The sequence below is a fragment of the Phyllobates terribilis genome, unplaced genomic scaffold, assembly GCF_046119375.1.
Source record: "Phyllobates terribilis strain yellow unplaced genomic scaffold, ASM4611937v1 Scaffold_7__3_contigs__length_470593459, whole genome shotgun sequence".
In the NCBI taxonomy this organism is placed as follows: Eukaryota; Metazoa; Chordata; class Amphibia; order Anura; family Dendrobatidae; genus Phyllobates; species Phyllobates terribilis.
Genome location: NW_027362767.1, coordinates 140,915,747 through 140,929,255, shown reverse-complemented (window position 1 = coordinate 140,929,255; position 13,509 = coordinate 140,915,747). Strand labels below are relative to the sequence as shown.

General features: G+C 41.0%; 1 protein-coding gene across 1 annotated transcript in view; it reads right to left on the bottom strand.

The window, feature by feature from the left end:
- Nucleotides 1–13,509, bottom strand: part of LOC141155398 (Fc receptor-like protein 3) — a 99,812-nt gene that overhangs the window by 86,196 nt on the left and 107 nt on the right. The window lies entirely within an intron of this gene.

Sequence of the window (13,509 nt, the reverse complement as noted above, 5' to 3'; positions counted from 1 at the left end):
CTGTATATCTGAATGCAGTGTGACACTATTTATCTGGATGCTGTGCACCACAATACTGTATATCTGGATGCTGTGTGACACTATTTATCTGGATGCTGTGCACCGCAATACTGTATATCTGGATGCAGTGTGACACTATTTATCTGGATGATGTGTACCACAATACTGCATATCTGGATGCAGTGTGACACTATTTATCTGGATCCTGTGCACCACAATACTGTATATCTGGATGCAGTGTGACACTATTTATCTGGATGCTGTGCACCACAATACTGTATATCTGGATGCTGTGTGACACTATTTATCTGGATGCTGTGCACCACAATACTGTATATCTGGATGCTGTGACACTATTTATCTGGATGCTGTGTACCACAATACTGTATATCTGTATGCTGTATAACACTATTTATCTGGATGCTGTGTACCACAATACTGTATATCTGGATGCAGTGTGACACTATTTATCTGGATGCTGTGCACCACAATACTGTATATCTGGATGCTGTGTGACACTATTTATCTGGATGCTGTGCACCACAATACTGTATATCTGGATGCTGTGTGACACTATTTATCTGGATGCTGTGCACCACAATACTGTATATCTGGATGCTGTGTGACACTATTTATCTGGATGCTGTGCACCACAATACTGTATATCTGGATGCAGTGTGACACTATTTATCTGGATGCTGTGCACCACAATACTGTATATCTGGATGCTGTGTGACTCTATTTATCTGGATGCTGTGCACCACAATACTGTATATCTGGATGCTGTGTGACACTATTTATCTGGATCCTGTGCACCACAATACTGTATATCTGGATGCAGTGTGACACTATTTATCTGGATGCTGTGCACCACAATACTGTATATCTGGATGCAGTGTGACACTATTTATCTGGATGCTGTGCACCACAATACTGTATATCTGGATGCTGTGTGACTCTATTTATCTGGATGCTGTGCACCACAATACTGTATATCTGGATGCAGTGTGACACTATTTATCTGGATGCTGTGCTCCACAATACTGTATATCTGAATGCAGTGTGACACTATTTATCTGGATGCTGTGTACCACAATACTGTATATCTGGATGCAGTGTGACACTATTTATCTGGATGCTGTGCACCACAATACTGTATATCTGTATGCTGTGTGACACTATTTATCTGAATGCTGTGCACCACAATACTGTATATCTGGATGCTGTGTGACTCTATTTATCTGGATGCTGTGCACCACAATACTGTATATCTGAATGCAGTGTGACACTATTTATCTGGATGCTGTGCACCACAATACTGTATATCTGGATGCTGTGTGACACTATTTATCTGGATGCTGTGCACCGCAATACTGTATATCTGGATGCAGTGTGACACTATTTATCTGGATGCTGTGCACCGCAATACTGTATATCTGGATGCTGTGTGACACTATTTATCTGGATGCTGTGCACCACAATACTGTATATCTGGATGCAGTGTGACACTATTTATCTGGATGCTGTGCACCGCAATACTGTATATCTGGATGCAGTGTGACACTATTTATCTGGATGCTGTGCTCCACAATACTGTATATCTGAATGCAGTGTGACACTATTTATCTGGATGCTGTGTACCACAATACTGTATATCTGGATGCAGTGTGACACTATTTATCTGGATGCTGTGCACCACAATACTGTATATCTGGATGCAGTGTGACACTATTTATCTGGATGCTGTGCACCATAATACTGTATATCTGGATGCAGTGTGACACTATTTATCTGGATGCTGTGCACCGCAATACTGTATATCTGGATGCAGTGTGACACTATTTATCTGGATGCTGTGCTCCACAATACTGTATATCTGAATGCAGTGTGACACTATTTATCTGGATGCTGTGTACCACAATACTGTATATCTGGATGCAGTGTGACACTATTTATCTGGATGCTGTGCACCACAATACTGTATATCTGGATGCTGTGTGACACTATTTATCTGGATGCTGTGTACCACAATACTGTATATCTGGATGCAGTGTGACACTATTTATCTGGATGCTGTGTACCACAATACTGTATATCTGGATGCAGTGTGACACTATTAATCTGGATGCTGTGCACCACAATACTGTATATCTGGATGCAGTGTGACACTATTTATCTGGATGCTGTGTACCACAATACTGTATATCTGGATGCAGTGTGACACTATTTATCTGGATGCTGTGCACCACAATACTGTATATCTGGATGCTGTGTGACACTATTTATCTGGATGCTGTGTACCACAATACTGTATATCTGGATGCAGTGTGACACTATTTATCTGGATGCTGTGCACCACAATACTGTATATCTGGATGCTGTGTGACACTATTTATCTGGATGCTGTGTACCACAATACTGTATATCTGGATGCTGTGTGACACTATTTATCTGGATGCTGTGCACCACAATACTGTATATCTGGATGCAGTGTGACACTATTTATCTGGATGCTGTGTACCACAATACTGTATATCTGGATGCAGTGTGACACTATTAATCTGGATGCTGTGTACCACAATACTGTATATCTGGATGCTGTGTGACACTATTTATCTGGATGCTGTGCACCACAATACTGTATATCTGGATGCTGTGCGACACTATTTATCTGAATGCTGTGTACCACAATACTGTATATCTGGATGCTGTGTGACACTATTTATCTGGATGCTGTGCACCACAATACTGTATATCTGGATGCAGTGTGACACTATTTATCTGGATGCTGTGCACCACAATACTGTATATCTGGATGCTGTGTGACACTATTTATCTGGATGCTGTGTACCACAATACTGTATATCTGGATGCTGTGTGACACTATTTATCTGGATGCTGTGCACCACAATACTGTATATCTGGATGCAGTGTGACACTATTTATCTGGATGCTGTGTACCACAATACTGTATATCTGGATGCAGTGTGACACTATTAATCTGGATGCTGTGCACCACAATACTGTATATCTGGATGCTGTGCGACACTATTTATCTGAATGCTGTGCACCACAATACTGTATATCTGGATGCTGTGCGACACTATTTATCTGAATGCTGTGCACCACAATACTGTATATCTGGATGCTGTGCGACACTATTTATCTGGATGCTGTGTACCACAATACTGTATATCTGGATGCTGTGCGACACTATTTATCTGAATGCTGTGCACCACAATACTGTATATCTGGATGCAGTGTGACACTATTTATCTGGATGCTGTGCACCACAATACTGTATATCTGGATGCAGTGTGACACTATTTATCTGGATGCTGTGTACCACAATACTGTATATCTGGATGCAGTGTGACACTATTTATCTGGATGCTGTGTACCACAATACTGTATATCTGGATGCTGTGCGACACTATTTATCTGAATGCTGTGTACCACAATACTGTATATCTGGATGCTGTGCGACACTATTTATCTGAATGCTGTGCACCACAATACTGTATATCTGGATGCAGTGTGACACTATTTATCTGGATGCTGTGCACCACAATACTGTATATCTGGATGCTGTGTGACACTATTTATCTGGATGCTGTGCACCACAATACTGTATATCTGGATGCAGTGTGACACTATTTATATGGATGCTGTGCACCACAATACTGTATATCTGGATGCAGTGTGACACTATTTATCTGGATGCTGTGTACCACAATACTGTATATCTGGATGCTGTGCGACACTATTTATCTGGATGCTGTGCACCACAATACTGTATATCTGGATGCAGTGTGGACACTATTTATCTGGATGCTGTGTACCACAATACTGTATATCTGGATGCTGTGTGACACTATTTATCTGGATGCTGTGCACCACAATACTGTATATCTGGATGCAGTGTGACACTATTTATCTGGATGCTGTGTACCACAATACTGTATATCTGGATGCTGTGCGACACTATTTATCTGGATGCTGTGCACCACAATACTGTATATCTGGATGCAGTGTGACACTATTTATCTGGATGCTGTGTACCACAATACTGTATATCTGGATGCTGTGCGACACTATTTATCTGAATGCTGTGTACCACAATACTGTATATCTGGATGCAGTGTGACACTATTTATCTGGATGCTGTGTACCACAATACTGTATATCTGGATGCAGTGTGACACTATTTATCTGGATGCTGTGTACCACAATACTGTATATCTGGATGCAGTGTGACACTATTTATCTGGATGCTGTGTACCACAATACTGTATATCTGGATGCTGTGCGACACTATTTATCTGAATGCTGTGTACCACAATACTGTATATCTGGATGCAGTGTGACACTATTTATCTGGATGCTGTGTACCACAATACTGTATATCTGGATGCTGTGCGACACTATTTATCTGAATGCTGTGTACCACAATACTGTATATCTGGGATGCTGTGTGACACTATTTATCTGGATGCTGTGTACCACAATACTGTATATCTGGATGCTGTGCGACACTATTTATCTGAATGCTGTGTACCACAATACTGTATATCTGGATGCAGTGTGACACTATTTATCTGGATGCTGTGTACCACAATACTGTATATCTGGATGCTGTGCGACACTATTTATCTGAATGCTGTGTACCACAATACTGTATATCTGGATGCAGTGTGACACTATTTATCTGGATGCTGTGTACCACAATACTGTATATCTGGATGCTGTGCGACACTATTTATCTGAATGGCTGTGTACCACAATACTGTATATCTGGATGCTGTGTGACACTATTTATCTGGATGCTGTGTACCACAATACTGTATATCTGGATGCTATGTGACTCTATTTATCTGGATGCTGTGCACCACAATACTGTATATCTGGATGCAGTGTGACACTATTTATCTGGATGCTGTGCACCACAATACTGTATATCTGGATGCAGTGTGACACTATTTATCTGGATGCTGTGTACCACAATACTGTATATCTGGATGCAGTGTGACACTACTTATCTGGATGCTGTGTACCACAATACTGTATATCTGGATGCAGTGTGACACTACTTATCTGGATGCTGTGTACCACAATACTGTATATCTGGATGCAGTGCGATACTATTTATCTGGATGCTGTGTACCACAATACTGTATATCTGGATGCAGTGTGACACTATTTATCTGGATGCTGTCCACCACAATACTGTATATCTGGATGCAGTGTGACACTATTTATCTGGATGCTGTGCACCACAATACTGTATATCTGGATGCAGTGTGACACTATTTATCTGGATGCTGTGCACCACAATACTGTATATCTGGATGCAGTGTGACACTACTTATCTGGATGCTGTGTACCACAATACTGTATATCTGGATGCAGTGCGATACTATTTATCTGGATGCTGTGTACCACAATACTGTATATCTGGATGCTGTGCGACACTATTTATCTGAATGCTGTGTACCACAATACTGTATATCTGGATGCTGTGTGACACTATTTATCTGGATGCTGTGTACCACAATACTGTATATCTGGATGCAGTGTGACACTATTTATCTGGATGCTGTGCACCACAATACTGTATATCTGGATGCAGTGTGACACTATTTATCTGAATGCTGTGCACCACAATACTGTATATCTGGATGCAGTGTGACACTATTTATCTGGATGCTGTGTACCACAATACTGTATATCTGGATGCAGTGCGATACTATTTATCTGGATGCTGTGTACCACAATACTGTATATCTGGATGCTGTGCGACACTATTTATCTGAATGCTGTGTACCACAATACTGTATATCTGGATGCTGTGCGACACTATTTATCTGGATGCTGTGCACCACAATACTGTATATCTGGATGCAGTGTGACACTATTTATCTGGATGCTGTGTACCACAATACTGTATATCTGGATGCAGTGCGATACTATTTATCTGGATGCTGTGTACCACAATACTGTATATCTGGATGCTGTGCGACACTATTTATCTGAATGCTGTGTACCACAATACTGTATATCTGGATGCTGTGCGACACTATTTATCTGGATGCTGTGCACCACAATACTGTATATCTGGATGCAGTGTGACACTATTTATCTGAATGCTGTGCACCACAATACTGTATATCTGGATGCAGTGTGACACTATTTATCTGGATGCTGTGTACCACAATACTGTATATCTGGATGCTGTGAGACACTATTTATCTGAATGCTGTGTACCACAATACTGTATATCTGGATGCAGTGTGACACTATTTATCTGGATGCTGTGTACCACAATACTGTATATCTGGATGCTGTGTGACACTATTTATCTGGATGCTGTGCACCACAATACTGTATATCTGGATGCAGTGTGACACTATTTATCTGGATGCTGTGTACCACAATACTGTATATCTGAATGCAGTGTGACACTATTTATCTGGATGCTGTGCACCACAATACTGTATATCTGGATGCAGTGTGACACTATTTATCTGGATGCTGTGCACCACAATACTGTATATCTGGATGCAGTGTGACACTATTTATCTGGATGCTGTGCACCATAATACTGTATATCTGGATGCTGTGTGACACTATTTATCTGGATGCTGTGCACCACAATACTGTATATCTGAATGCAGTGTGACACTATTTATCTGGATGCTGTGCACCACAATACTGTATATCTGGATGCAGTGTGACACTATTTATCTGGATGCTGTGTACCACAATACTGTATATCTGGATGCTGTGTAACTCTATTTATCTGGATGCTGTGCACCACAATACTGTATATCTGGATGCAGTGTGACACTATTTATCTGGATGCTGTGCACCACAATACTGTATATCTGGATGCAGTGTGACACTATTTATCTGAATGCTGTGCACCACAATACTGTATATCTGGATGCAGTGTGACACTATTTATCTGAATGCTGTGCACCACAATACTGTATATCTGGATGCAGTGTGACACTATTTATCTGGATGCTGTGTACCACAATACTGTATATCTGGATGCTGTGCGACACTATTTATCTGGATGCTGTGTACCACAATACTGTATATCTGGATGCAGTGTGACACTATTTATCTGGATGCTGTGTACCACAATACTGTATATCTGGATGCAGTGTGACACTATTTATCTGGATGCTGTGCACCACAATACTGTATATCTGGATGCAGTGTGACACTATTTATCTGAATGCTGTGCACCACAATACTGTATATCTGGATGCTGTGCGACACTATTTATCTGGATGCTGTGTACCACAATACTGTATATCTGGATGCTGTGCGATACTATTTATCTGGATGCTGTGTACCACAATACTGTATATCTGGATGCTGTGCGACACTATTTATCTGAATGCTGTGTACCACAATACTGTATATCTGGATGCTGTGCGACACTATTTATCTGGATGCTGTGCACCACAATACTGTATATCTGGATGCAGTGTGACACTATTTATCTGGATGCTGTGCACCACAATACTGTATATCTGGATGCAGTGTGACACTATTTATCTGGATGCTGTGTACCACAATACTGTATATCTGGATGCTGTGCGACACTATTTATCTGGATGCTGTGTACCACAATACTGTATATCTGGATGCAGTGTGACTCTATTTATCTGGATGCTGTGTACCACAATACTGTATATCTGGATGCAGTGTGACACTATTTATCTGGATGCTGTGTACCACAATACTGTATATCTGGATGCAGTGTGACACTATTTATCTGAATGCTGTGCACCACAATACTGTATATCTGGATGCAGTGTGACACTATTTATCTGGATGCTGTGTACCACAATACTGTATATCTGGATGCTGTGCGACACTATTTATCTCAATGCTGTGTACCACAATACTGTATATCTGGATGCAGTGTGACACTATTTATCTGGATGCTGTGTACCACAATACTGTATATCTGGATGCTGTGACACTATTTATCTGGATGCTGTGCACCACAATACTGTATATCTGGATGCTGTGTGACACTATTTATCTGGATGCTGTGCACCACAATACTGTATATCTGGATGCAGTGTGACACTATTTATCTGGATGCTGTGCACCACAATACTGTATATCTGGATGCAGTGTGACTCTATTTATCTGGATGCTGTGTACCACAATACTGTATATCTGGATGCTGTGTGACACTATTTATCTGGATGCTGTGTACCACAATACTGTATATCTGGATGCTGTGACACTATTTATCTGGATGCTGTGCACCACAATACTGTATATCTGGATGCTGTGTGACACTATTTATCTGGATGCTGTGCACCACAATACTGTATATCTGGATGCAGTGTGACACTATTTATCTGGATGCTGTGTACCACATACTGTATATCTGGATGCAGTGTGACTCCATTTATCTGGATGCTGTGCACCACAATACTGTATATCTGGATGCTGTGTGACACTATTTATCTGGATGCTGTGCACCATAATACTGTATATCTGGATGCTGTGTGACACTATTTATCTGAATGCTGTGCACCACAATACTGTATATCTGGATGCTGTGCGACACTATTTATCTGGATGCTGTGTACCACAATACTGTATATCTGGATGCTGTGCGATACTATTTATCTGGATGCTGTGTACCACAATACTGTATATCTGGATGCTGTGCGATACTATTTATCTGGATGCTGTGCACCACAATACTGTATATCTGGATGCTGTGTGACACTATTTATCTGGATGCTGTGCACCATAATACTGTATATCTGGATGCTGTGCGACACTATTTATCTGAATGCTGTGCTCCACAATACTGTATATTGGATGCACACTATTTATCTGGATGCTGTGCACCACAATACTGTATATCTGGATGCAGTGTGACACTATTTATCTGGATGCTGTGTACCACAATACTGTATATCTGGATGCTGTGCGACACTATTTATCTGGATGCTGTGCACCACAATACTGTATATCTGGATGCAGTGTGACACTATTTATCTGGATGCTGTGCACCACAATACTGTATATCTGGATGCAGTGTGACACTATTTATCTGGATGCTGTGTACCACAATACTGTATATCTGGATGCTGTGCGACACTATTTATCTGGATGCTGTGTACCACAATACTGTATATCTGGATGCAGTGTGACTCTATTTATCTGGATGCTGTGTACCACAATACTGTATATCTGGATGCAGTGTGACACTATTTATCTGGATGCTGTGTACCACAATACTGTATATCTGGATGCAGTGTGACACTATTTATCTGAATGCTGTGCACCACAATACTGTATATCTGGATGCAGTGTGACACTATTTATCTGGATGCTGTGTACCACAATACTGTATATCTGGATGCAGTTGCGACACTATTTATCTCAATGCTGTGTACCACAATACTGTATATCTGGATGCAGTGTGACACTATTTATCTGGATGCTGTGTACCACAATACTGTATATCTGGATGCTGTGACACTATTTATCTGGATGCTGTGCACCACAATACTGTATATCTGGATGCTGTGTGACACTATTTATCTGGATGCTGTGCACCACAATACTGTATATCTGGATGCAGTGTGACACTATTTATCTGGGATGCTGTGCACCACAATACTGTATATCTGGATGCAGTGTGACTCTATTTATCTGGATGCTGTGTACCACAATACTGTATATCTGGATGCTGTGTGACACTATTTATCTGGATGCTGTGTACCACAATACTGTATATCTGGATGCTGTGACATTATTTATCTGGATGCTGTGCACCACAATACTGTATATCTGGATGCTGTGTGACACTATTTATCTGGATGCTGTGCACCACAATACTGTATATCTGGATGCAGTGTGACACTATTTATCTGGATGCTGTGTACCACAATACTGTATATCTGGATGCAGTGTGACTCCATTTATCTGGATGCTGTGCACCACAATACTGTATATCTGGATGCTGTGTGACACTATTTATCTGGATGCTGTGCACCATAATACTGTATATCTGGATGCTGTGTGACACTATCTGGATGCTGTGCACCACAATACTGTATATCTGGATGCTGTGAGACACTATTTATCTGGATGCTGTGCACCACAATACTGTATATCTGGATGCAGTGTGACACTATTTATCTGGATGCTGTGCTCCACAATACTGTATATCTGGATGCAGTGTGACACTATTTATCTGGATGCTGTGCACCACAATACTGTATATCTGGATGCAGTGTGACACTATTTATCTGGATGCTGTGCTCCACAATACTGTATATCTGGATGCAGTGTGACACTATTTATCTGGATGCTGTGCACCACAATACTGTATATCTGGATGGCAGTGTGACACTATTTATCTGTATGCTGTGCACCACAATACTGTATATCTGGATGCAGGTGTGACACTATTTATCTGTATGCTGTGCACCACAATACTGTATATCTGGATGCTGTGTGACACTATTTATCTGGATGCTGTGCACCATAATACTGTATATCTGGATGCTGTGTGACACTATTTATCTGGATGCTGTGCACCACAATACTGTATATCTGGATGCAGTGTGACACTATTTATCTGGATGCTGGGCACCACAATACTGTATATCTGGATGCTGTGTGACACTATTTATCTGGAATGCTGTGCACCACAATACTGTATATCTGGATGCTGTGTGACACTATTTATCTGAATGCTGTGTACCACAATACTGTATATCTGGATGCAGTGTGACACTATATATCTGGATGCTGTGCACCACAATACTGCATATCTGGATGCTGTGTGACACTATTTATCTGAATGCTGTGTACCACAATACTGTATATCTGGATGCAGTGTGACACTATATATCTGGATGCTGTGCACCACAATACTGTATATCTGGATGCTGTGTGACACTATTTATCTGGAATGCTGTGCACCACAATACTTATATCTGGATGCTGTGACACTATTTATCTGGATGCTGTGCACCACAATACTGTATATCTGGATGCAGTGTGACACTATTTATCTGGATGCTGTGCTCCACAATACTGTATATCTGGATGCTGTGTGACACTATTTATCTGGATGCTGTGCACCACAATACTGTATATCTGGATGCAGTGTGACACTATTTATCTGGATGCTGTGCACCACAATACTGTATATCTGGATGCAGTGTGACACTATTTATCTGGATGCTGTGCACCATAATACTGTATATCTGGATGCTGTGTGACACTATTTATCTGAATGCTGTGTACCACAATACTGTATATCTGGAATGCAGTGTGACACTATTTATCTGGATGCTGTGCACCACAATACTGTATATCTGGATGCAGTGTGACACTATTTATCTGGATGCTGTGCACCACAATACTGTATATCTGGATGCTGTGTGACACTATTTATCTGGATGCTGTGCACCACAATACTGTATATCTGGATGCAGTGTGACACTATTTATCTGAATGCTGTGTACCACAATACTGTATATCTGGATGCTGTGTGACACTATTTATCTGGATGCTGTGCACCACAATACTGTATATCTGGATGCTGTGTGACACTATTTATCTGAATGCTGTGTACCACAATACTGTATATCTGGATGCTGTGTGACACTATTTATCTGGATGCTGTGCACACCACAATACTGTATATCTGGATGCTGTGTGACACTATTTATCTGGATGCTGTGCACCGCAATACTGTATATCTGGATGCTGTGTGACACTATTTATCTGGATGCTGTGCACCACAATACTGTATATCTGGATGCAGTGTGACACTATTTATCTGAATGCTGTGTACCACAATACTGTATATCTGGATGCAGTGTGACACTATTTATCTGGAAGCTGTGCACCACAATACTGTATATCTGGATGCTGTGTGACACTATTTATCTGGATGCTGTGCACCACAATACTGTATATCTGGATGCAGTGTGACACTATTTATCTGGATGCTGTGCACCGCAATACTGTATATCTGGATGCTGTGTGACACTATTTATCTGGATGCTGTGCACCACAATACTGTATATCTGGATGCAGTGTGACACTATTTATCTGGATGCTGTGCACCGCAATACTGTATATCTGGATGCTGTGTGACACTATTTATCTGGATGCTGTGCACCACAATACTGTATATCTGGATGCAGTGTGACACTATTTATCTGGATGCTGTGCACCGCAATACTGTATATCTGGATGCAGTGTGACACTATTTATCTGGATGCTGTGCTCCACAATACTGTATATCTGGAATGCAGTGTGACACTATTTATCTGGATGCTGTGTACCACAATACTGTATATCTGGATGCAGTGTGACACTATTTATCTGGATGCTGTGCACCACAATACTGTATATCTGGATGCAGTGTGACACTATTTATCTGGATGCTGTGCACCATAATACTGTATATCTGGATGCAGTGTGACACTATTTATCTGGATGCTGTGCACCGCAATACTGTATATCTGGATGCAGTGTGACACTATTTATCTGGATGCTGTGCTCCACAATACTGTATATCTGAATGCAGTGTGACACTATTTATCTGGATGCTGTGCACCACAATACTGTATATCTGGATGCAGTGTGACACTATTTATCTGGATGCTGTGCACCACAATACTGCATATCTGGATGCTGTGTGACACTATTTATCTGGATGCTGTGTACCACAATACTGTATATCTGGATGCAGTGTGACACTATTTATCTGGATGCTGTGTACCACAATACTGTATATCTGGATGCTGTGTGACACTATTTATCTGGATGCTGTGCACCACAATACTGTATATCTGGATGCAGTGTGACACTATTTATCTGGATGCTGTGTACCACAATACTGTATATCTGGATGCAGTGTGACACTATTTTATCTGGATGCTGTGTACCAGAATACTGTATATCTGGATGCTGTGCGACACTATTTATCTGAATGCTGTGTACCACAATACTGTATATCTGGATGCAGTTGACACTATTTATCTGGATGCTGTGTACCACAATACTGTATATCTGGATGCAGTGTGACACTATTTATCTGGATGCTGTGCACCACAATACTGTATATCTGGATGCAGTGTGACACTATTTATCTGATGCTGTGTACCACAATACTGTATATCTGGATGCAGTGTGACACTATTTATCTGGATGCTGTGCACCACAATACTGTATATCTGGATGCTGGTGACACTATTTATCTGGATGCTGTGCACCACAATACTGTATATCTGGATGCAGTGTGACACTATTTATCTGGAATGCTGTGTGACCGCAATACTGTATATCTGGATGCAGTGTGACACTATTTATCTGGATGCTGTGCACCACATACTGTAATGGGATGCTGTGTGACACTATTTATCTAGGATGCTAGTGCACCGCAATACTGTATATCTGGATGCAGTGTGACACTATTTATCTGGATGCTGTGCA